Consider the following 27,308-nt stretch of genomic DNA (forward strand, 5'->3'; position numbering starts at 1 on the left):
GCCGCTGATGACAACAGAAGCGGACAAAGAAATAAGACGCAGCAAATAGACACAGAGAACAGACAACCGGGCAGGGGGGTGGGGTGGGGGGTGGGATTAAATAAATACATAAATCTTTAAAAAATAAAAAATAAAATAAAATCTAGTAGAGCTTATAGTTAAATAGTCTAAATTGCCATTATTTTAAATAACAGCAATAAATGATCACATTAGCAATTAAATTTTATTCATCTCTGTAAGTTCATTGCCTTCTATGGTGCCAAGTGAGGCCTCTAAAACTGCGTGTTGAATAAATAAGTGAATGAGTGAGCGAATGCCAGTAAGTTGGCCTTTCTTCTGTGTCATAGCTGTCTTGGGTGGAGGGAAAGCAGGCAGGAAGGGAGTGATTCTCCAGCTAAACCACATAAAAATGGGTGGGGAACTTTCTTCCAAAGCAGCTGGTTATCATCCTCCTCTCAAGTCCACCTTCTACACTTCTGTCAGATGAATTTCTTCCCTAAAAGTTGAAGGCAGATGAGTTTTATTACTGGATTGCAATCATCAAAGCCATTATTGGTTTTGCCCACATTTTGCCTTTGCAGTGACCTACCTCAGAGTGTGTGTCAAATGAGAAAAGTCTTAGGAAATAGTTAATTATCTGATTTTAAAAGAAGTTTACTGGGACAATAGCAAGGATAGGAACCAGAGCAGATACCTTGGTTTAATAGGAAAAAAATAGATATATACATGGGCACTAGAGAAGCCACCTTTAAACTGGGGTGGGGAGGGGGGGCAGGTTGCTCTGACCCTCAAAGATCCTCCCTGAATGTAATAATCTTAACAACAGTAATGATAATAATGGTACTATTTGTTGAGCTTTTTGGAATTTACAAATTAATGCTTCACATAAATTGTCTTATTTTAGCTTAAAACAAACCTATAAAGACTATATTCTCTTGACGAATAAGGAAACTGAATCTCTACAAGGTTAAATAATGAGTACAATAATTAAGAGTGTTGAATTTCATAGTATTGAACGGCTGAATGGTTGCAGAGCTGGGTTTGAATCCTGTCTCCACCAGCACCTACAAGCTGTGTGACTATAGGAATGTTCTTTAACTTCCCTGAGTCTCCATCGGCACTCATTTATAAAATAGAGATAATAATTATACCTAATTCACAGGCTTGCTGTAAATGTTGAAAGGCATGTATTTTAAGAAGTACCTGGTATATAGCAAGAGATCAATGAACGTTAATTATTCTATTATTACTACTTCTGTTGTTATTATAATTGTACTATTAACATTCTCTGGTGATTGTGATGGCAATGCCAGATTGTGGGCTTGAGCACTGGGCTTTCAAAATGGATAAAGACATAGTGCCTGCTCTCCAGGCGATTCCAGTCTAATTTTGCCCACAGTTGCATAGCTAGTAAATGATAAAGCTGAGCTTTGAATCAGAGCTGTAGAATTTTGAAACACTTTTCTATTACCTCTATATCCCTATATTACAGCATTTTTATGATGTTATTGTCATCAATAGTTTATCTCTGTCTTCCCCACTAAGCCAAACCCCTTAATGTGGGAATTCTTGTGACTCCCCTTTGTGTCCCCTGTGCCCAGCACAGGGCCTGCCAGAGAGTCACCCTGAGTATGTTAACTGTTTTCAACTCAGGGCCCTATGTTGGGCTGCCAAAGGCCATCTATCTCCCTGCTTCCCCAGGTCCCACTCATGGCCATGATTCCAATGTTTTTGTCCCTTTCTCTGTGTTCCATTTCCCCTCCCCCTCCCCATTACAATTCCACAGTGAGTTATTCCCTCTGTCATCTCACCATAAATTGATGACTCGGGCCTGCTGATGCACTGAGCCACATGGCTAATACATCAGCTAAATGGATGCCGAAAACACCACCTGCTCCTTCAGGCAAATGGCACTTTGTAAAATGGAATGTGTAATCAATAGAATTAAGCCTTAAGCAGAGCTCCATACCCATGTCCCAGTGCAGGGCCTTGGCAGGCAGACAGTAGGAAGATTTTTTTTTTCAACCCTTCTTTCAAAGCACATGGCTTGGCACTTGTTCAGCCAGCTCTGTCACCACTATCACAGTCAGCATGGTGTCCTCAGGATGCCATCTCTTCCCTCCTTATTAAGTCTGACTGTCTCAGTTACTTGGTCTTTATGTCCTACCTCTGGTAGACCTGGAGGGATAGTTTCTGATCTGCTTAGAGGAACACAGACAGCTGGATGCACCCAAAACAGCAAGGAGTTTGAAGCCAGACAGGTCTGGATGTGACAAGCTACTCAACCTTTCTAAACATTGATTTTTCTCATCCATGAAGAGGCAGTAATTTTTCCTACTTCACAGGGTTATTTTGCAGGTCACATGTATAAATATCATATTTGAAGGTGTTTTGTAAACTCTAAAGCCATATATGAAGGTTAATCACTATTAGCCTCATTAATATTCCAGGAGATAGATAAGCGCATAAAGTCCTTAATATATATCTTTGGAATCTGTCTGACTGAGCAAGTGGGTTTTCAGTGGCGACTGAGATAAAAACTGAAAATCAAAAGGAATTAAAGTGACTTGACTCAACTCTTTCTAGGATTGTGGGGTAATTTAGAAAATAAAATCCTGATGCTTGGAAGGATCTTATGGATCATTGGTGAGACTACAGTCTCTACTCTCCATCCAAGTTACAGGTGAGGAAACTGAGGCCCACAAGGGAGAGGGATCTGGCCAATGCCACAAAAAATTAGTGGCATAGTGAGGAATGGAGGTAGGTGATTTGATTTTGTTCAGAAAACTTTCCATGCAACTACCAGGCCAGGGAATCTTTAGGATAGCATAGAACGGGAGTACAATGGCATTTGTCTTCAGCCTAGCTTCAGTCAAGAGTCTGCTTCTCCCCCAGTCTCCACTGTCATATCACAACCCTAGCAATGACCCATCCCCATACCCCATCCTCCTAGGATGCATTCTCCTACTACAGGGATTACACATACTGAGCACATGGGTGCAGGGAAACCCCTTCTTCTCAGAATTCTTACAACTCTTGTCTTTTGCATTCACCTGGTCTTTAATTTTATATGACCTAGTAAGATCTCTTATGTTGCTTTCTTACATTAACTAACACAGTGGTTCTCAACTGGAGATGATTTTTCCCCCAGGGGACATTTGGCAATGTCCAGAGATATTTTTGATTGCCACAGCTTGGAAGGGTGTTACTGGCATCTAGTGGGTAGAGACTAGGGGTGCTGCTCTGCACCCTACAATACACAGGACAGCCCTACATACTGAAGAGTTATCTAGGACAAAATATCTATAGTAGCAAATTGGAGAAACCCTGATCTATTCTGTCCATGGGGATCTGTATGCTTTTCTTAAGCCAATCAATCAAAGATCTGTGAGCATTCTGTGGATTTGAATGATTTTTCCTGTAATTCTCAGTAGATTCAACATAGTAGAATCTTAGTCAGTGTTACTTGGTTGTGGAATGGATTGATGGGTGCATCGGTGCATGTATGTATGGACCATGCTATGTGTACGGGGGAAAGAGCACTGGAATATGAGTCAAGAAACCCATGTTTTGGTGACCAGCAGGGTAAATCTAAGAGTTGGACTACATTAGTGATTTACAAACTGTCACCCATGGAGCCTTAACAACATCTGTCACCCCATAGAATTTTTATACTATGGATTTTGAATGTAACTTCTTTTGTACAGAAGGTTCCACAGTTTTTAAAGTTTGTAAACCACTGAGATAGTTCAGTCCAAATACACTTTTAAACCAAATCCCTCTGAGGAATCTCCTCAGAGAAAGGTATATATATAAATGTTCTATTTTAAAATAGGTTCAGAGAATGCCTCTGTGCCTGCAGTTTACATTGTCCAATCTTGGGGTTAGGACTCTATCTTACCTGGCTTCCTTCTACTTCAGAGACTTCCTAGCATCTTGATCTTCTTCTACCTGTCCAGTCTGCCTTCAGGCATCTGAGTATTCAGGAAAGAGGTATGGGGGAGATTCTGCCTCAACCAATTCCCATGCACCTTTCTCTGGCTACCCAGGAGGACCCAAATCAATTGCCAGCAGGAAGAGGCCCCTTGGTATACTTAAATCCAGGCATCCACATATTGCTAGGAATAAATCGATACAGGATCAGCAACTATTTGAGACCTGGCTCAGTGAGATAGTTTGGCAATCTCTGATTGTGATGCTTGAATCATGCTGACAGCAGCAGACCAGCAGAAATATAGCCAAGGGCACTGAGAGGTGACAAAAGAGAGAACAGAGAGAGGGAATGATTGCTCGAGAAAAGAGAGCAAGACTTTGATGTTAGTGATGAGTGACAGTAGGACTTAGGTCTATGGTACGCAGACAGGAGGCAAGAAAGGTGCTGGGAAAAATAAGAACAAACAACCCTTGCCAATAGGAAATGAATTAAATCAGGATACCCCTGGGGAATGGCCTAATATCTCAACTTGGCTCTGCTGCTGTCTTGCAGTGTGATCCTGAGCAACACATGTTCTTTCTGAGTCTTGTTTTACTCATCTGTGAAATGAGGTTGGTAACACCTTACTTGCAAGTTTATTGAAAGACTGTTTGCTCACTAGTTGTCTCATAATAAGTAGATGCTCAATAAACAGACATTATTATCATTATCATTACCATTATTACCAAGTTGTCTAGTTTTACAGAGGACAGGAGCAGGAGCAAATCAGTAACTTAATATAATCATCAGTGTCAGGTAAACTACTTCTGCTCATGGCAAACTACTCGGCACAGAAACACCTTTTCCTCCAATCATTCCTATACTTGTACAGTTCACCTGGGACATTGAGGTCCATTGTCCCAAGTCCCACAGCAACTCAGTAGGGGAATCTGAAAGTACCTATGCTAATGCCCAGGTAAAAACTCTTAGCAACACACCCGGCTCCCTCATAGGAGATCAGTGCCTCCTTCCTCTGTGGCATTCTGTCTACAAAGCAAAAAGGTCATTTACAATATCATCCCATCAGATCTCAACGTTGTCCTATTAGAGTAAGGAAAAACAAACACACAAACAGTGAACAACAAATGAAGGAACAAGCCATTTCTAGCTTTCGTACAAAGGAACTGGACCTCACTAGGAAGTGGGGAAATGAGGTCCCCACCCCCGCAGTAGGCCTGCTTAACTAGGCCCTGTCAGCATGACCAGCAATCCAATAAGGAAGTGCCCCGGCTGCGCCATTAGCTCATTAGGGGGAGAGGAGTGTCTGCATTGATCTGTTTATCTCTCAGGCCAGGCTGCTGGAGAAAGGCCAGCTGTTTCCCTGAGAGCTGCCTTTCCTCTGGACTCCTCACAGAGCAAGGGAGTCTGCTTCTTTGTCCCTTTCAACCTCAAAGTCACTGGAGTGCTAAGCAGGAGTCAGGCCACGGTGGTGCCTTCTGACAGCTTTAGTCACTGGTGGCTGGGGAACAGTTCAACTTCTCCATCTTTTTAATCCTCCCCAGGAGGTAGCGCCTTGTGTAAATGAAGAATATGGTTTAAAAAAAAAGTGTCTAAGCTTTGCAAGCAGACAGATCTCCATTTCAGCCAGGCTCTGCTCTTTGCAAACAATCTGTATGACATTGAGGAAGTCATTTCCCCTCTCTGAGCCTCAAATTTGTCATTTGCAAAACAAAGCTAATTCTGTCTATATCATAAAATCATGCTGAAGATTCGCTGAGATCAGTCTATGAGAGGACAGGCACAATGACTATCTCAGAACTGGGCACAGAAAGTGCTGGTTGTAAGAAACATCAGTAAATCTTGCTTGACCTCCCCATTTCTGAGGCAGTTTTCTTTAACATTAAAAGTATCAGTCAGCAACTTACTCATGGGATTTTTGTGAGTTTTATATGAAAATATCTGGCAGAGTACAGTTATTATATAAATGATGCTGTTCATTGAGGGCTCATTAAGAATGGACATTATCAGGAGCAGATGTGGCTCAAGTGATTGAGCACCTGCTTCCCACACGGGAGGTCCTGGGTTGGTTCCCAGTGCCTCCTAAAGAAAGAAAACAACAGCAACAAGCAAAACCATCGAAAATACCAACTCAGGGTAGCTGATGTGGCTCAGTGGTTGAGCACCAGCTTCCCACATACAAGGTCCAGGGTTCAATCCCCAGCTCCTGGTGCCTAAAGAAAAAAAAAGAATGGACATTGTCAAAGATGTATAACTTGCCACCACAGACTCAGCTGGTTAAATTTTTTCACCAGCCTACATATCCATTGTTTCATAGATGATGTTTTATTCTTTAATAACAAAGGAAAAGATAGTTTTATTTAATCCTTTAAAAAATCAAAAGTAGTTTATTAAAACAGCTGTGACCTCTTGGTCAGTAATAATAATGGAGTCTGGGTTATATATGGTAATACAGCCAAAATACCTTGTTCCAAAATACTTAGACTACAACTTTTTGATTATATGTTCAAAATTGAATACTAGCACTTTTTTTCATCTTCTAACATTTTCCTTCTTTTTCTGCTGTGGCCCAATTCTTAATTTAATATCATATTTAGCTATAAATATGCTCACTATAGAAAATATACAAAAGTAAAATTTAAATTTAAATTGCCAATAATTCTACTGGTAAGAAAACCAAACGGTTTATGTGTGATGAATCTGGACTCAGATGGGATCTCCCTTCATAAGGCTTTCATGCTAATGTGCTGGAGGTGCAGTTAATGTTGGGGTTTAAGATATATTTAGGGGATTTGAATCTCTGGACTGACAATGTGATAGCCAGGTCCTGAGCCTCAACAGACTCCAGCACCTACAATCTGATCTATTGGACTTACCACACTCAGCTAAGATGGAGTTGAAGAAGGACAACCACCACACCATGGAGCCTAGAGTGATTACAACTGAAAATGGGAGGATTGCATCCAGAATCCAGGTGGAATCTGACCCTCCTCTTGACATAGAGGTGCAATGGACACAACCAATCCAATGTCCACATAGAAGAGGTGGCATTGGATTGGGAAAAGTGGACATAATGGACAAAGGGTATGGGGAAAGGCAGGAAGAGATGAGAGGTGGAGGCGTCTTCGGGACATGGAGCTGCCCTGGATGGTGCTTCAGAGGTAATCACCGGACATTGTAAATCCTCACAGGGCCCACTTGATGGAATAGAGGAGAGTATGGGCCATGATGTGAACCAATGTATATGAGGTGCAGAGGTGCCCAAAGATGTACTTACCAAATCCAATGGATGTGTCATGATGATGGGAACGAGTGTTGTTGGGGGGGGGGGAGAGGGGGGGTGGGGGGGTGGGGTTGAATGGGACCTCACATATATATTTTTAATGTAATATTATTACAAAGTCAATAAAAAAAAAAATTAAAAAAAAAAAAAAAGAAAACCAAACGTTTTTCTTTGTATTTCTATACTTTTTAAATAAAATGTGTGTTATACTGTGTTTTTCATTTTCAGTCAACATTATACCCTGACCATTTCCCCCATGTTATTAAATATTCTTGAAAAATATGACTTTAAGAATTGCATAATAGTCCCTAGTATGCACGTGGATACTTTATTTAATGATTTAATTATTTTCAACATTTAGCATTTCAGCATTTTCAAAGTTTTGCTATTACAATTTACTGAGCACTTTTGTACATATGCTTGCATCTATGATTGTTTCTTTGGAATAGCACTCATTCAGTTCTTACCAAAGGCACTGACAATCATTTATTGATTACTTTTAAAGAAAAATGACCCTCTCCCCAGTTCTAGTTCACATGCTACTTTGAGTCTGGGATACCCCCTGCTGGAGGTTACAGAACATAGCCAAAACTTATCACCTAAACCCAGATATGGCAATTCAGTTTCCGGGTACACAACCTTTGGAATTTGACCTCTGTGAAGGATTGACCTCTTATCCTTCCTCAGTCTTCTTAGGACAAGAGAACAACCAAATGCAAGGAAGGTGTGTGTGTTTGTGTGTGTGTACACACACAAGCAAGCACCCACACAAGAAAGATATAGAAGTTCAAATTGAAAAACCAAAAAAAAAAATCAAGGACGCGCACACCTAAAGATTTTTTTGCATTAGAAGTCATGGCCAGGAGTTAAGCATGGGGCCTGGGTTCCTGGCTGCCCCACCTGCATCCCACTCCTATTCCTACTGCAGCATAATAATCAAAGGATATTTCCTCTGTGGCTAGAGATGTCCTAGACTAGAAATCTGCCCATTAGGACACTAGATGGAGCCATATGGGAAAGTTTATGCTCTAACTGCAATGGAACCATTTTCTGTGCACTTTCCTTTTCAGAAACAGTTACTTGATATAGCTGATCTCTCTCTCTCACACACACACACACACAAACAACGTATTTCCTCCTCAGCTGAGCTGCCCTCAATCAGTCAGTCATCAAACATCCATTAAGCACTTGCCCTGGGCCAGATATAAGGACTTCTAGCTGTCCCTCCATAATGGAGCATATGGGGCCAGTGGAACAGACTGCCAAATTAACAAACTGATCTCCCTTTGCTTTTTTCTCTCTTTCTAGATGTCAGGCAACTGGGTTCAACAGCATTGTCTGACTATGTACTATTTTTCTTCTCCTGGCCTTTATTCTTACAGTTTCCTATCAGGAAGGCCCTTTAAATCTTTCTCAGCATTTTAAATCTTAACTCTGGTAGGCTCAATGCAAATATTTCCTCCCCTAAGAAGCCTTTCCTGATTCTTCCCTTACCAATGTTCTCTTTGATTTCTTTATTCCTTTCATATAGCGGTCCTCAAACTTCAGTATGCATTAGAATCACATGGAGGGCTGTACCCCACTCCCAATGTTTCTGATGTAGTAGATGTAGAGTTTGACTCAAGAATTTGTCAACAAGTTTCCAGGTGATACTTATTCTGCTGGCCCAGGGAACACACTTCAAAAACCATTTGCATTAGTGCGGGGATTCTTAACAAGGGGTCTGTGAACTTGAATTGAAATTCAAAAAGACATTATTCTTGTGGGGACGTATTGGTGTGGTGTGATATATTCATTAAATAATACACAGTATAGTGTGGACTTAGTAAGGGGTCTGTGGTTTTCACTTGACTGACAAAGGGGTCCATGGAACAAAAAGGTTACGAACCCCCACTTTAGTGGATATTGAGCACCAACAAGTGCCAAACGCCATGTTAGATATTGGTGATCTCGTAGTAAACAAGACAAACCCTGCCTACAATAATATCACAGGCTGGGGGTGGAAGAGATAAACAATTTTGGTAATGCTGTATTGTACCATGGAAGTATGGGGAGTGTTCCAGAAGTAAAAATAATGATGTAACTCCCTATAGGATAGGGAGGAACAAAATCTTCCCCAAAAGAGTAGCATTTGAGCTGGCCATAAAGAATGACCAGGACTTCACCAGGAACAGAAAATGTCAGCATCACATGCCAAGACATTGTGGTACAAAAGGCCATAGCATGTTTAGAGTATGACAAAAATGTGGGGGTATGGGACATGAGATGACTGGGCCATACCTTTGTGAATGTGAGGAGCGATAGGAGATGAAGCTGGAGAGGTCAACATAAAGGGCCCTGAATGCTATGCTAAGAAGTTTCAGTTTTATTCTCCAGATAATGAAGAAATAATAAAGAGGTGAACATGAAAATAACATGTTAGAGATTTGCTTTTGGGAAAATCAGTCTGATCATAGTGTGGGGTTTAGACTACAGTGGCAAGACTGAAGAAGTAAACCCAGTGTGGAGGCTGTTGCAATTGTCTAGGTAAGAAATGAGGAGACCCGGTGTAGAGTATGGTGGTGGAGAAGAGTCAAAAGATTTGAATTCAATCCTGCCCTTCTGCAGGAGAAATACAAAGCTCTTTATTTATTATTTTTAAAAGATTTATTTATTTATTTAATTCCCCCCCCCTCCCCTGGTTGTCTGTTCTCTTTGTCTGTTTGCTGCGTCTTGTTTCTTTGTCCGCTTCTGTTGTCGTCAGCAGCACGGGAAGTGTGGGCGGCGCCATTCCTGGGCAGGCTGCACTTTCTTTCGCACTGGGCGGCTCTCCTTACGGGCGCACTCCTTGCGGGTGGGGCTCCCCTACACGGGGGACACCCTCCGTGGCAGGGCACTCCTTGCACGCATCAGCACTGCGCATGGGCCAGCTCCACACGGGTTTGAACCGTGGACCTCCCATGTGGTAGATGGACGCCCTAACCACTGGGCCAAGCCTGTTTCCCACAAAGCTCTTTAGATATACAGCTCAGTTTTGCTGTTTCTCCCATACCTTCTCTGGGCCTCCATCCTTGTTTTATTACCTGGTTCCTGAATCTAGTTCCTGCTTTTCTCTGTGGTAGAGCACATACTTCTAGGACTTCTCTACCTCAAATCCCATTTCCTCCCAGTGTCTTCTATCCCAGATCTCCATTTGTTGGTCAGATCTGTGTTCAGGTGCCTTCTCTATCACACTAACTTAGGGGCTTTATGTCACTCACACACTCAAGTTTCTCATCTATCAAGTGGTAAAAATAATAATTCCTTATTAGTCATTATCACTGTGTTGTAATAAGGATCAAATATTATAATAGTGCTCTTTCTTGCTCTCTCTCGCTTCCTCCACCATTGTGGTAGCATGTGCATTTGACTCCCAATCTTGCCATCTATTCTCACAAGACTTTTAGAATCAAGCAATTTCTGCCAAGAAATAAAACAGAATTGTCCCAGTCCCCAATGGATTCACATGAAAACTGGCAATAAAATCAGGTACAACTCCAAGAGAAGACTTTGGAGAAGAATGAAACTGGGTCTATAAGGAATCACACGATTGCACACATATTTATGCTATATCAAGGTCACTAGCATTTTACAGTATCAAGTTCAAAAAGTCACCCTTTCAGAACAGTTAGACTTCCTTTTTTTTTTTTTTAAAGATTTTTTTTTTAAGATTCATTTATTTATCTCTCCCCTTCCCCCCGACCCCAGTTGTCTGTTCTCTGTGTCTCTTTGCTGCGTCTTCTTTGTCCGCTTCTGTTGTTGTCAGTGACATGGGAATCTGTGTGTCTTCTGTTGCGTCATCTTGTTGTGTCAGCTCTCCGTGTGTGTGGCGCCATCCCTGGGCAGGCTGCACTTTCTTTCGCGCTGGGCGGCTCTCCTTACGGGGCGCACTCTTTGCGCGTGGGCTCCCCTACACAGGAGACACCCCTGCGTGGCGCGGCACTCCTTGCGCGCATCAGTACTGCGCATGGGCCAGCCCCACATGGGTCAAGGAGGCCCGGGGTTTGAACCGCAGACCTCCCATGTGGTAGACGGACGCCCTAATCACTGGGCCAAGCCCGTTTCCCAAGTTAGACTTTCTTTATTGGGAAAATAACTATTTTTTTCTTTGTTTCATGCTTCTGCTTTAATAGGCTGATTCATTAATGAATGTGAGAACTTTTGTTCAAAAAATAAACAAGCAAAATACCATAAGGATGTGAACAAACTTTGAATATTCTATCCAACAAATATAAATTCTAAGAAGCTAAATGTGTTTCTATTGCCATTGAACCTGCAGCTCTTTTTTGGAAGCCATTTTCATTGACAAATAATTCCCACTGTGAAAAAAAGTGTGTTTCATTTTGAGTAGAGTCTTTTTATAGGTCCTATGGAAATTCAAGTTAGACACACAGGTAGGTATTTGCAAAAGTAAGCCAGAAAGCCCTGGAAATCAAGACATCATTCAAAGAATAATACTATGGCTATTTAATTATTCAATAAATATTTATTGACACCCACTTTGCCAGGCATTATCCTTAATACTTAGAATACTTTACTGAACAAAGTGCATAGTCTTGTGATTGTGTATTTTACAGGAGGAAAGAGACAAAAAACATAATAAAGAGATTAAGTGGAATGTTAGAAAAAGAATCAGTATTATGGGGAAAAAAGACAAGATATTAGGGGATCTCTCCCTCTTTTCCGTGATTTACTCAGCTCATGGTTGAAATGGATAATTTTTGTTTTGAAGCCATGACCCCCATGTGTTCACTTATTCACTTAACCAGGCTTTTTTGATTATCTTATATTGTATAGGCCCATGCTAGGCATATGGTATGATAAAAAGACATAGGTTTTGGAGTCAGGCACAAAACTCCTTTCTCTGCCTTTACCAGTCATGTGACCTTAAATAACTTATTCAACTTCTCTCAGTCTCCATTTCTCTGTTTGGAAAATGGAGACTGTGATGCCTTAATACAGTGTCATTGTGAAGACTAAATGTGATAGAATGACAAAATGTCAGGCACATAGTCAGTACTTATTAAGTATTGATTTTCTTCCTTCATTTTATCCATTCACGTAGCAAAAATAATGTAGATACAGCACTATGCTAGACACTGAGGAAGACATAGCCTTGCTCTCTTAGAACTTAGTATCCAACTGGGTCAATTATCTTAGTCGGAAAGGAGCCAGGTAAGGCTTCCCAAAGAAAATGAAAATGAGGCAGAGACTTGAAGGGGGAATAGGAGCTAGTCAAGATAGATCAGGGTAAGACTGTTCCAGGGAGGTTAAAGACTGCACAGGCAAGAGAGGGTAAGGCATATTGGAAAAAGTCAAAGCAGTTCAGCATGGCTAGAACCTAGTGTGGGAGTGATGAGAGCCGAAGCCCCCAGGGACACCAACTAAAGGCTAGCTCCTAAAAAGAATAAAAAGTACCTGGAGAAATTTTGGCAGGGGAATGGCATGTCAGTTTACATCTTGAAAAAATACCTCTAACTGCTGTATGGATATTACTGGAGGTGGAGAGACCAGTCAGGAGGTTATTGCAGAAATCAATGTGAGAAATGGTATAGCCTTTAACTGAGTAAGTAGCTGTGGGAATGGAGAAGCGGACAATTTAAGGTCTTTTTATGATCTAGAATCAACAGGTTTGGTAAATATACCAATGGGAGTATTTAATAAAGAGAGAAATCTAAAATGACACCCAGGTTTCTGGTCTGAGTAACTGAGGCGACAATAATGCCATATAGTGAGCTGACAACAATTTGCTGGAGGAGGAGCAGGTTTTGGTGAAAAATTCATGTTCTCAGTTGAAGACATGGATTTTTTGAGGCACTTGTGGGACATCATCCTAGCTATTGCAGGTCATGTCCTCAGGCCAGTCCGTGCCAGTCAAGAACGAATGCTCTCCTTTTATACTCAGTCTGCCTTCTTGCCAATTTGGCAGTTTGCCCAAAAAATGGGTATTCTTGGCAGACAGAACAGGTATAACCTAGTCGAAGCATCTTGAGTGAAAGAGGTTCAGGAGGAGGTAGGTATTTGTGCACAAGGTAGAATTTGTGGAAGCAGTTCATAAAGAACTTGGCCTCATGATTAATTAGGATAGTTATTTAATAAATATCAAGCATGCCTCAGACTTTGGGTATCACATTTACTTAATCAAAAATCTGGACACAGTCTAATGAGGAATTTCTGCTGGTCTGATAATTTACATGAAAGGTCTCATAGAGATTTAAAAATTATATAAACACTATTTATACACTTAACAAATTCCCCTTAAGAATTAGGTTGCATTTGTTCATTCTGCACACATTTGCCAGGCAAAGGCTTGCAGCCAGGCCTTGTGCCAAGTTGAGGAACCCTGAGATGAAAGAATACCTGCCCTGGAAAGCTTAGAGTTCAGTGGGGACGACAGGCAGGTAAGCACACAATGGTTAGATAGTGAGAAAAATGTAAGGACAGATGTCAAGAATGGGATACAGTGGTGAGCTCAGGTGAAAAGACTACTAAGGAAACTGAGGCTCATGATATTAATTCCCCCACAGAGTTTCTCTTGGCTTTGTTTGAAGAAATATGATTACTCAATATTTAATGGATTATTCTCTTTTTCTTTTTTTATCAAAAGGTTACTGGCAAACCTCTGAGTAATGTATTTGGGTTATTAAGGGAGCTCTGACAGCTTCGGTGGTCATCAACAATGTTTTCCAATCCCCCAAAGCTGATAATCAGAGAAAATGACTCTTGGAATGCCGTTTAGCCCTGGCATTGAGACAAAAAAAAAAAAAAAAGGAGAGAAACCACACGTTTTCTTCATGTTTGGAATACTAATGCTCTCTCTATTGAAAGGAAAATCATTTAAGTATATAATGAAATAATTGCTGCCACCATTATGTGAGCTTCTATATTCATGCAGTGTGTGGGCTTCATGACTAGAAAAGCACCACATGCCTCTGATTCATATGGAAGAGGCAATATGGAGTAGTGAACTGGATTTGGCATCAGACCGACCCAGGTCTGTGTAACCTTGAAAAATTCAGTTAACCTGTCTAAGACTCAGATCCTTCATTGGCAAACATATAGCTATATAATCTAAAATGTACTTGAGAATTCTGTTGTGGGACTTAAGATAATATTTTTAAATCCTAGTGCAATGCCTTGGTTTTTTCCCCTAGATTTTTAAAAATATCTGTGGCCATGAAATAATGCATAACATGCCTATATTTGGGCAAGCAACTCCAAATTTTATTCATCTTTTCTGACTTAAGTATTTTTATTGTATCATTTACTTACTACTTGTGAAATATTGAAATTTCTAGAATTTTGCTACCATAAATAATATAATAGACTAGAGTAAGTCAATTTGGAAATATTCCAGAAATTCAGGGGTAAATGATTGATCTAGTTGTTGGATCTTAGATGTATTTCCCTGGTATAATTCCCAAGGTATGTTGAGATGACTCCTTTTTCTGAAATAGGGGACAGGGCACAAATGGACAAAGATAAATATGCTGGGATGGGCGATATAAAAGTTTTAAATCCATTTATTTCAGTTCAGCTTTTGTTGAACTGCCATTTACTGAGGATCTGTTGGAAAGTCATATAGATAGCATATTGAATCCTGGCCCTACCACACGATATCTGGGTATCATTATCCTCTCAGAGACATCGTCACTCCTTGATTAGGAATCATATTACCTTCCCCGAAGACTTTTTTTTTCTTTTGATAATTTTTATTGTCAAAACAAGAAGAGATACAAGCCTATGAGATGATACATAAGTTACACAGGCCTGAGATGGAGTCCCTAGTGCTAAGCCCATGTCAGCAAACCAAAGTGTAACTAAGTTCCTGTCACTGTAAGTGCTCCTATCCCAGAACCTGAATCCTGAGAACAACCAATCATAACTCAATAGATCTTTTTTCTTCTGTAGCTTAGTTCCTCTAAGTCAAGGCTAAGCCAAGTAAGGAAAACTATCCTGTGTCAATAAGATTATCTTCTTTTTTTTTTTTTAAATAACTTCTTTCATCATCGTGGCACATTCATTGCATTTGGTGAATACATTTTGGAGCACTGCTGCACTGCATGGATTATAGTTTACACTCTTCCCCAAAGCCTATTAATAGCATTAAATTAGATAATGAAAAACAGTGGTCTCAACCTTGGCTGATCATTAGAATCACCTGAGAGGTTAGAAAACAAACCCCTTCCCTCAGATAGTGATTTAATTGGTTTGCTTCAGGGGTCCGATTTTCAATGTTTCTTAAAGCTCCCCAGGAGACTGTACCACACAGTCTAGGTTGAGAAGCACTGAGGTATATGAAAGTATCTGGCTCAGAGCCTGGAATATTCTGAGGAATCCAGACCCCTCCTCTTGAGTTTGTGCCAAACTCCTTTTGGTACTTGGGATACAAAGACCAAACAGACATAGCCCCTCTCCTGAAAATGCTCCCAGGCTCATGGGGCAGATAAACAAGTAAAGAAATTATTACAGGGTTATAGATACAATAAGAAAGATTTGGGTAAAGAAGAGAAGCCATGCAGAAGAAACAATTGACAGTCTCAGGGAATTTTAAGGCATTTGGTACCACATCACAGGTCACTGTTCATCATGTTTCCATTTAGATAAATGATCTGAGTTCCAGTCTTGGTCCTGCACTGACCTACTGTATGGCTACAGACAAAGTCTTTTTTTCACTTTTCTACTTGGCTATTAAACAAAAGCAAATGTAGTTAACAGTCCTTCCTTATATGTATGTTCAGTAAGGGAAAAACTACTGCTTTCACATAGCATTTAATCCTGCTTAAGTCTCTCCCATCTTTAAATAAATAAACAAAAACCAAAAATCTCCCTCAAAGTTATATCCCCTTCGGTTATCAGTACCCATTTTCTGCTCTCTCTCTCTCTCTCTGACTTTCTCTCTGTCTCTGCCTACCTATCAGTACTTCACAGTCTGGCTTCTGAACCCCTCAATTCTACTGAAGCTGTTCTGGCCAAGGTTACCGAAGGGTGTCTGGGTTTTAGTATAATACTATTACCCATTTCCTTCTTCTGGAAACAGTCTTAACTATGAGCCTTCTGTGACGTAGCATGCATCTGGTGGCCCTTCTCTCTCCCTGGCCACAATCGTTTTTGCTAGTAACTCTTTCTCTGAGTATTGTTCAAATGTTGAAATTCTTTGGTTCCTGCCCAAAGCTCTCTTCTCTTTTCATTCTCCACAGCCTCTCTCTGCATCATTTCATTACCCCTCATGGCTTCAAATACATTTCTCTGTAGCAAACATCCAAATCTGTGCTTCAGCCCATTGTTTTCTCTAGACCTTCCAATCTTTCTATCCAACTTCCCACTCAATATCTTAACCAGGGTATTCCATAGGCATCTCAAATGCGTTTCAAACAGAACCCATCATCTTTCCCCAAATTCCAAACCAACACTTCCTCCTGTTTGCTCCAGCTCAGAGAATGGCATTGCCATCTCCTGAGCTGCCAGAGCCAGAATCCCTCAAGTTGTCTGTGACTCCACCCATACCCTCTTTGCCACAGTAACAAGACTCAGTCACTGAGTCCTGTTGATTGTTGATTCGATCTTCCAGAAATGTCCCCTTCCCCTTATTACCTCTCCTCCACTTTGTTTAAGATGATTGTTATATAACCTAAGACGAGGCTTTTTAAGTTAGCCAATAAGGCCTTGAATGATTTGGTGTTTGCCTACCTCTCTAATTTATCTTTCTCCCAATACTCTCTACAGTTCCTCCCAGCTATACAAAACATTTTTCGTTCCTTGAACGCACCTTGATTTCTCTTGCCTCTAGGTCTTTTTCTTGTTTGTGCTTTAATCCCAGTGTCTAGCACAGCACCTGACACAAAGAAGGAACTCAGTCAACAGTTATCAAATAAAATAATAAATAAGGGAATAGAGTTTCAAGAAGTCAATGATGAGAAGTGGATGTAGCTCAAGTGATAAAGGCCTCCGCCTACTACATGGGAGGACCAGGGGCCTCCTGATGAGAAACAAGAAGAGAAAGCGTGCTTACGTAGCGAGCCAGTGCCTGCACGGTGAGCCGAGGGAGGGCCCATGTGGGTGCCCACATGGTGAACCGAGTGCCCACATGGTGAGCTGAGTGCCCACGTGAGTGCCCGTATGGTGATCTGAGTACCTGTGCGAGTGCCCAAGTGGCAAGCCAATGCCTGTGTGGCAAGCTGAGTGCCTGCACGAGTGCCCATGTGGTGAGCTAGTGCCCAGGCGATGAGCCAGTGCCTGCATGGCAAGCCAAGTGCCCATGCAGTGAGCCAAGTGTCCGTGCAGGTGAGTCATACAGCAGGATAATGATGCAACAGGGGAGAGACAAAGGGGAGAGTCAAGGTAGGGCACAGCAGGGACCAGGAACTGAGGAGGCACAATTGACAGGGAACCTCTGTCCACATTGGAGTTCCCCAGATCAAATCCCAGTGAATCCTGGAGGAGAGAGACGAGAAGAAAAGAAAAAAAGAGAAGTAGACACAGAGGATCGCACAGCAAATGGACACAGACAGCAAAAATAGTGGGGTGGGGGAGAAGAGGGGAAGGGAAAAAAAGTCAATGGTGGTGAACATTTCAAATGCATGATGAATCAGTTGATGGAATCAGGAAAAGATTATGTTCTTCTTAAACCATCTCACAAAACTGATTTTAAAAAAACCTAGTTCTGTTCAGAATCATCCAAGGATTCTGTTTGATATTAGCCAACAAAGCCAAAGCCTGCCTCCACTAACAGCCTTCTGCACTTAGTTGCCCAGCCTCCTTGAAATGAATGAAGGAAATTCAAAGGCCTAGGAATGTTTTTACTGATATGGTATAGATTAGCTTTGGTAGTGAAAAGCTGAAGGGGTATAAATAATCTACAATAGGAAAGAACTACCATATGGACAAGGCCATTTGGTAAAAATACTTTATTGACAAGCAGCAATTATGGTTACCTCTCATCTTCTCTCCCAGATGCCTACCCTCCAGGATGCCTTAACACCAAAGCCAGTGGCCAGGGCACTGACGGGCAGTTTACTGAAGGAAAAAAAAAAGAAGAACTGTCAGAACTGTCATTCTTTCTCTTGCTTCTGTCACCCCATGACTTGTTTGTGAAATTCCTAAATTTGGTTGTGAGCTGACTGTTTTGACAGTCTGTCTTAATGAATGTTTTTCTTAAGTTCTTGGCGGTCTGCATATTTTTCTGTTTCTGAGTGATGTGGAAAGACTTTCTTATTTTAAGTAGGTAGGGAGCTTCTCAGATTGTGTCTACCAAACCAAAAGTCTTCAGTGAGAACTCCAGGACCCTGTTTCTGGAGAATAACTTCTTTCCTCTGAGCTTCTATTAAAAGTTGACTTTATTTTAGCAAGATCATTTTAGAGAGATAGTATTGCTCAATAATAATGTTTAGTGAATTTTATTTAGTTCTTGGACATTGTACTTCAGTTGCCTTCCACTTCAGGTGAGAACAATAGTATTTAATGAACTCTTATTAACAGCCTTATAAAGCTTTTCTGATATATAGCCTTTTTTACCTACATGAAATCCAAAAAACTAAAGGCCTCTTGGTAGATGTCACAAGACCCTTGTGTATTGTCACATATTGAGATAAAATTAAAATTCACTAAGTAAGCGTTCACTAATCAAGTCTACTTACTTCCTTTGACCCACTCTAGGAACTAAAAATTTGACTCAAAGAGTTAAATAGGGTCTATCAAGTCCAAATCTCTGTCACAATAGTGGGAGATATTCTCAAATTCAGGATTTGTGGAAAAACAAGAGTAATGAGTGAGAACAAATGTACCACATGGAATGAAAACTACATACAGGTAACCAAATAGGAAGCATAAACATATTACACAGTGTTGAGAGGAGTTGTTGTATGCTTGCAAATCCCTATCAGTAATAATTGTTGGCAACATGTGGCCACATATAGCTAAAAGAATGGTATGTATTCCACATGTTCTGTACCTTTTTTCTCCTGCACTGCATGTGCCTTGCCATCCTTCTCTCTCATGACCCTATTTTTTTCCCAAACAACTTGTTGCTGAGATATAACTTCCTAGTGATAGGAATCTTGCTAATATTTGAGGAAAAAATTTATTCCCTGCTATGTGCTTACTCCAAAGTCACTTTAATCACAATCTTCAACAACGGTATTCCTTAGGAGGTTTTCATTCCTCTGGTAATAAGCTCTGCAAAATGAATCATTTCAATGGGAATGGTTTCTCCCTGTGTATGTTTATGCAACCTGCAAGTTTCATTCTCTAACCTGAACATGCAGCATCCAATGGCTTTAGCGTTTCTGCCATTTCTATGGAAGTGGAATTGACAGGCAGGTTTGCTTTTGACCCTTTCAATAGGAAGAGTAACTTCTCTATTGGGTCCTTGGGATGAAAATAGACAAGACCATGAACACCATGACACTTCTTATGTCATGTTAACTACTTTGTAACTACTGGCATGGGCATATGCATTAAAATTACCACAATCTCCACACACCTTAAATACTCCAATTATCATTCAACCCTATTTACTTTGTTTTAGACATACTCTAATAAGCACAGCTATCTTATGTAGTAGCCTAAAACAGTTTAGAAGCAGCAGATATAAAGGAACAGGGAGAAATTACAAGAAGGCAACACAGCTAGCATATGACTACATGGAAAAACCAATGATCACTTAATAAGCAGCCAAGCAAGGCAAAGGCATAGTGATTTTTAAGGTGTTCTGGGTAACTGCAAAAAATGCCCTGCAAAAAAAAAAAAGGTAAGGTTAATTTATGTTCAGCTTTGCCTATACAAGAAGACAAAAGGGAAAGCGGATTTGGCTCAACTGATGGAGCATCCACCTACTGCATGGGAGGTCCAGGGTTCAAAACCAGGGCCTCCTGACCCAGGTGATAAGCTGGCCCACGCGTAGTGCTGATGCACCCAAGGAGTGCCATGCCACACAGGGGTGTCCCCTGAGTAGGAGAGCCCCACGCGCAAGGAGTACGTCCCACATGGAGAACCACCTTGCGCAAAAGAAGTGCAGCCTGCCCAGGAATGGCGCCACACGCACAGAGAGCTGAAGCAGCAAGATGATGCAACAAAAAGAGATACAGATTCCTGGTGCCACTGACAAGAATACAAGAGGACACAGAGGAACACACAGCAAATGAATACAGAAAGCAGATAATTGGGGAAGGGGGGAGAGAAATTTAAAAATAAATAATATAAATCTTTTTTAAAATTTAATTAATTAATTAAATGAGTCATTGCAAAAAAAGACAAAAGAGGATGTGATATGATTTAGAAAGATTATATTCAAAATATCTAAATTAATATTTAAAAAGCTTTGAAATTCATTGAATTGTCTGGAAAATATATATGTATTTGGGAAGCCTAAGGCCCCCAGTTAAAATAGACTCTGAATTAACAGACCTGGATTTGATTTCCAACTCTTCCCTTTTCTAGCAATAGAATAGGAAAACATCTCTGACTTTGGTTTTCTCCACTGTAAAATGGAGAAAACAATTTTAATTCATAGGATGATATGAGAATTAGATGTGATAACATAAATAAAGGCACCAGTTAACTGCTTGGCATGTTAGTAGTGCTCAATATATTAAACTATTCTTACTCCCATAACTCCCTAAACAATTTGGAATAAATGAGATATTTGTGTACTTGAAAATGCCATTGCAATAAAGCTATAAGCACCTTTACAGGGAATTTATTTTATTTTCAGGGAGATTCACAACTTACCTGTAAAATTAGAAATTTGGCATCAGATAACATGAAGAGGAGATGGAGGACATGTTTTATAAGTTGTATTTTTCTCCAGACCTCTGGAAAAGACAACTTTGTTAACCACTTTGGATGCTTGATAATAAAGAGCTTGTCAGTCCATAAATCTGGGTGACCCTGTAAGAGTGGGCTGACCCATAAGATAGTGATTGGGATTTGGTATGGTCACAAGATGGTCACCTGGGTCCTGGAGAAGTGAATCACAATTTGGTTAAGAGTCATTCTCCTATGAGAAAAAGGGCCAAGTTACTGCTTTCCCTAAAAGAAAAGGGAGTATAAGGAGAGTAGGTCTCAGAAGAAGAGCCTGCATAAACTTTGGAGGAAGAGGGAAGAAGCTTGGAAGTTTCACAGAAAAACTTTAAAAGCCAACTTTAGCTAACCTTGCCTTCTCAAGATACTTGTTTTACACATACATCCTCTCTCTCTCTGTTTCTCTCTCTCTCTTTCTCTCTCAAAACTGTACTTCTGCTCAAGCAAATTCCTCCTTACCCTCTTCTTCTCGGCCTAGAAAACTCATACTTCAATGTTTGGTACCGGTTTCAACTCTTCTGAGAACCTACCTGGAATTCCTCATTACAATTATATTGCTGTCTTCTAGGTCCCCAGCACACTGCATTCCCAACTACATTATGAGCACCTCTTAATTTTAATGCTTATATCTTAGCAATCACATGTCACTGAAACTTAGCAGACACCCAGTAGAGAATATTTTAACTGACCTGAGTAAGGGTCAGGGTCTCCAAAAGGTACAGATGAGGGTTCTTTCAGGGTGAGGACCTCCTGTCTGGGGAAAAAGGAATTATGTAGACCAGAGCCTCCTTCAGGCTGGTTGATATTAACCTTCAGAGCTTCTAACCAGCAGGTCTTTTTTCCCTGACTGGCTCAGAATGGAACACAGGTGTATGGATTGTGTCCACCCACTTTACTTTGAGGGAAGTATATGGCCCTTTGGAGGTTTTCTAAGGGCTCTCAAAAAGTAAATAGGCAAAAATGCTTATTTACTGAGCACCCATAATATGCCAGCTGCATCATTTTATTCAAAATTTATCAAAACCTTGCAAGGTATTATTAGACTCCATCTTATTTACAGATGAGGAAACAGAGGTTCCAAGTTTTCCCCAAAGCCATACAGCTAACTACAGGGGGTAGAAAGATTTCCTCCAATCCCTAACTCTCTAGTCCTCCTCCCCACTTTAATTGAATAAAGAACAGTGTTGGGCTGGGTTGAGTAATGATGGTAAGGTGTCAGTGCTTCTCAGTTTACAAAGTGCTTTCCATATCCAAAACCATATTTAATCCTCTTACTGCCCTGAATAACAGTCATATAGGGATCACCCACATTCTCTAGCTGAGAAAGTGAAGTGAAGAAAGTTTAAGTGACATCTCACATGTCACACGTTCTGGTCAACTGATTTCAAGACCATATTCCATAGTTCTGAAATCCCACAGCTCTGAAGGCCTGACTGACTCTCATGGCTGACATAGACTCAGCTCAAACATGCAGACAGTAGGGCGTTCTGGGGCCACACAAGGAGACTTGTCTTCTTCAATCATCTAGTGGAAAAATGTACTTATTTATTTATAGCTCACATCATCCCTCTAAGGATTTTAAATGATTTTATATTGTTTCAAGCCACCTATCACATATGCTAATTAATGCAAATAATTTGATTTCTTTGTTTTCATGACAAGATATAACCAAATTGGATACATTTTCACCTCCTCTTACCTTCCTCACCAATCTGCTCTACTTTCTCCCAAACCACACCAATCTGCCTGCAATGTCATATTGTATTTGGGCATATTACTTAATTCTATGCCTTATTTTTCCCATCTTTAAAAAGGTGATAATACTACTACTTACTTAAGAAGATTATTGAGAGGATAAAATGGTTTTGAAGAGCTAGGGAAAAGATATGGTGTGAATAAAATATAGCTATTATTATTATTCCCCTTAATGCCAGGAGCCATCTATATGAATGATGCTGATTCCACATGGCCTTAATTCACTATTGTTTATTGTATCAGTGCTTTTTATTTGCAGTCAAATTCATATTTTTTCTCAAATTTCATAGTACTTTGGTTGGCTATGTTTTAAAGACATCACAGTAAATTTGCTACTAAACATTATTGCGGTGTTTAAATCCTTAAATTTTTATCGTAAGTGGTAAATGTGAAAATAGAAAGCCTGCAAGCATAGACATGGACTTCTTGGAAGCAGTGTGCATTTTTCTTCCCTTTTGCTGTGAGCAAGTATCTTTGATAGAGTTAACTGGTGGGATGAAAGATGCTGAAGGTTGAGAGGCCTTGAAAAAGACCGGGGTTTTCAGCAAATGAATAACCCATAATTTATTATCCTACCTTCTAAAGGTCCCTTGTTAGTTACTTCTGCTCATGATTGCCTATTCTCTTCTGCATCAGCCCTTTGGGTAGATTGAAGGGTCTAATTAAATTAAGTCATTGGATTGTAATTATAATTTTGAAACAGAAAATCCACCAGGGGATGTAACCACTTTTATTATTGGAAAGAGTCATGTGCCTTGCAACTGTGGTCTGGGTACAGTTTCCTACCTTATGGCAGTAGGGAGAAGTGTGAGCCAGTGGAAGTAAGAACACATGAATGGTAGATTTGAAGTTTATCTATTCCACATTCCTTCTTTGATAAACCAGAACTGGGCATAGGTTTTTGTGGATAATAATAATTATTGATGCTATTCATTGAAACTTCTGTCATGCCAGTCACTGTTTTAAGAACTGAACAGTTATTAACTCACTTAATTCTCACAGTTACCTTGGGAGTAAATTGTTATTATACCTCACCTTACAGAAGAAGAAGTGAAAGCACAGAAAGGTGAGATAATTTGCCCAAATTTATATAACTAGAAACTTGTTGAGCTGGTATTTTAATACAGGCAGACAGCTCCAAAACTTTATTTTTAATCTTTACGCTAAAATGCCTCCTGAAGGTAAAGGCCCTACATCTCAGAAACTTCCTCACTTAAACTGTCAAATAAACACTTACTGTTACACTAGCATTTCCATGCTGGTCATGAAGCTTCAAATGTAAACACTGTACTTTAAACAACGTTGGCAACCCCATGGTTATGGACCATACATATTTTTGGATAACAATAGTCATCTTCTCTGTAGAGAAGTTAAATTAATTAGCCTAGCAATAACTGAAATTATTCTATCAATACTGCATATATCCTTTCAGGCTTTTAGCTCCTCCTCAACTTACTCACACTCATCTTCCTGTCACTAAACTAAACTTTATTCTAATCCCAGAAGCTTATCATTATGGAGGAAAAGTCACCTTAAACATTATTTTACAGATGGGGAAACCAAGAATCAGTGAATAAGAATTGCTTATTTAATGCCATATCTGGAGTTCCCTGAGGTCAGTACCTGTATCTCATCCTTCTTCATCTCCCCATTTGTTGTGTCCCACTGAACCAGCAACAGGACTCACCCCAAAAGATATAGGAGGTGCCCCAAACCACCACAAAAAGGGGCCTGTTGAAATTAAAAAAAAAAAAAAAAGGCAGTAAATACTAGGGTGGGTACGCCTTAAGCATTTATTAGGGAACCATACAGAGAGCTGTAGCTCCCTCATGATGGACAGTGAAATGGCAAGAAGTTCACTCGAGTATGTCACACCTATGGCAATACTCTTTAGATTATATAAGCCTGGTAGACAAAGATAGCTGAATGCCAGATGCTTGCATGCCAGTTTTGGGGAAACATCTCGGTATGTGCTCTTTATTCAAAACAAGATATGCTTGGGGCAGGCAGATTTCAAGTTTATAGCAGCTGAAGATTAGCGTGCTTCCAAGGAGTTATGGGAAGGGCTACTTTGGGTGGAGGTGGGAGCAGGTGCAAAGTCAACCTTCAGTCATGTAGGAGATACTATATGTATCATACACCTTTGCCCAGCATCAGTATGATTCCATAGATACTCAAGACTGTGTGAGGAAGGAATGAATGGCATTAGGTGAGGCACTAAGTAAAGCATGAAAGGCAGGGAGTGTCCAGGACATGCCTCTAGAGGTGTGGTAAATGGTAAACAACTAGCTTTGGCGACACCAGTGAAGCCATCACCTATTGTCCAAAATCTTTGAGAATCGCATATTCAGCTGAGCCATTTTTGTCCCAGATGAAGTAGGGAGTTCCCAATGCATGGGAAGAGCACAGGGAATGGGAAGTCAGGCCAAATCATCAACCATATAGCTGGTTAACACTGACAACGATGCTCATAAAAGGTAAACCCCAAGGTTTGTCATACATCCCACAGATATCCCTCAGGCACTTGCTATATGCCTGCTACCACACTTGATCTGGGATAGGACTCAGACTTCTGGGAGGAGTACAGGAGGAGTAAACAGATCTCAGATCTTAGAGAAGAGATGAAAGACTCTCATGGACATGCAAGAGAAAGACCCTCAGGGCAGGGACAAAATCAGAGCTGCAGGCAAATACCAGCCAGGGGTAATACATGCTCTGATAAAAAGAAACACAAAGTGCTCAAAGAGAGCCTAGGAGGCACCTACTGAAGCCTTAGGCATTAGATAACATGTGAGAAAGAAATTCAAGGCAAAGAAGTCAACATATACACAGACAAGAAGGTGGGAAACATTCAAGGAGCTACCAGCAATTTAGTATTTCCTTCAGAGGCAAGTCCAAGTGTTGGCCAGCAGGATATGATTACTGCAGAAGATGATAGTGGTCAGATCAGGGAAGGCCTCACAAGTGCCAGAATCAGGAGATCGAACTTCATCCTGAGGGAAATGGTGAGTCGTCGCAGGAAAAAGTTTGAGAGAGTGAAATGGCCTTTTAAGAAGATTATTCTGGTCCCTAATGTGAAAGGAGAATTGGAGTGGGCAAGTTTCAAACTGGGATGACAAAGGTTAGAAGATGGTGCAGTAAGCAGGCAAGAAATGATAAGGTCTGAATCAGGAAAGTGGTGATGAAAATGAGAGAGGAGATGAAGGCTTCCTTCAGTATTCTCCATCTCACTAAATGGGGGTAGGGAGTCCAGAAACCTAGACACCATACTTTAGCCCTCATACTCCCTCACTCCATTCCTCTTTCATCCATCACAAGTAATTTCTATTTTAACTCCTAAATACCTTTGAATCCATCTACTTCTCACCATCTCCACTGCTTTTCACTGTTTTCTAAGTTATCACTATTTCCTTCCTGGGCTGTTATAATAGACTATCTACCCTAAATCTGTTTGTGCCTTATCTTCCACAACTATTCCTTAATCATTTTCCTCATTATAGTAAGTCATCTTTTTTTATTTTGATTAAAATTTTTTCTTGAAGTATAAATGACATACAGTAAACTGTAGATATTTAAAGTATACAGTTTGATAAGTTTTGACCTGTATATACACCTGTGAAATCATCACCACAATCAAGATAGTGAGCAATCCATCACCCCCCAAAGTTTCCTCATACTCCTTTTTAATCCATTCCTCTAACCTCTACCCTCCCAATCCCCACTCATCCCCAGAGAATCACTAATTTTGTTTGCATTTTCTAGAATTTGTATAAAAGGAATCATACAGTATTTTTCTAGAATTTTTAAAAAATGGAATCATATAATATGTGTTCTTTTTGTCAGGCTTCTTTCATTCATTCAGAATAATTATTTTGTTTTGTGTATCAGTAGTTCACTTCTTTTTATTACTGGATAGTAATCAACTGTATGATTACCACAATTTGTTTATCCATTCACCTGTTGGTGCATATTTAAGTTGTTTCCAAGTTTTAGCTATTAACAAATAAAGCTTCACTGGACATTCATATACCAGTCTTTGTAAGGACACACATTTTCCTTTCTCTTGGGAAAATACCTAGAAATTGAATGACTGTGGCAGATGTAGGTTTAATCTTTTAAGACACTGCCAACTTGTTTCCAAAGTGGCTGTACCATTCTACTTTTTAACAGAGTGTCTATGAGCTTCAGTTCCTACACATTCTTGTCATCATTTGGTTTGGGGAGTCTTTTCAATTTTAGGCATTCTAATAGATGTGTAGTAGTATCTCAGTGTGGTGTTAATTTGCATTTCCTTGATGACTAATGATGTTGAGCAATTTTCGTGTGCTTATTTATCATCAGAATATCTCCTTTGGTGAAATGTCTGTTCAACTATTTTGTCTATCTTATAATTAGGTTGCTTGTGTTCTTATTATTAAGCTTACTCATAAGTATGTGTGTGTGTATATATATATATGTGTATATATATATAAGCCCTTTCTTAGATGCATTATTTTCAAATACATGAATATTTTCTCCTTT

General features: G+C 40.2%; 1 protein-coding gene and 1 long non-coding RNA gene across 3 annotated transcripts in view; one reads left to right on the forward strand and one right to left on the reverse strand.

The window, feature by feature from the left end:
- AGBL4 (AGBL carboxypeptidase 4) overlaps nucleotides 1–27,308 on the forward strand; it is a 1,887,457-nt gene that overhangs the window by 1,447,088 nt on the left and 413,061 nt on the right. The window lies entirely within an intron of this gene.
- Nucleotides 205–4,504, reverse strand: LOC131279764 (uncharacterized). Of its 2 annotated transcripts, XR_009187212.1 has the most exons (3): nucleotides 4,437–4,504; nucleotides 3,902–3,974; nucleotides 205–496 (listed from the first exon to the last, which is right to left on the reverse strand). It is a non-coding gene; the product is annotated as an uncharacterized lncRNA (long non-coding RNA). The 2 variants fall into 2 exon arrangements; XR_011649565.1 differs by lacking the exon at nucleotides 4,437–4,504 and having other exon boundaries at nucleotides 3,902–4,163.

This window comes from Dasypus novemcinctus, chromosome 9 (assembly GCF_030445035.2).
Source record: "Dasypus novemcinctus isolate mDasNov1 chromosome 9, mDasNov1.1.hap2, whole genome shotgun sequence".
Taxonomy (NCBI): domain Eukaryota; kingdom Metazoa; phylum Chordata; class Mammalia; order Cingulata; family Dasypodidae; genus Dasypus; species Dasypus novemcinctus.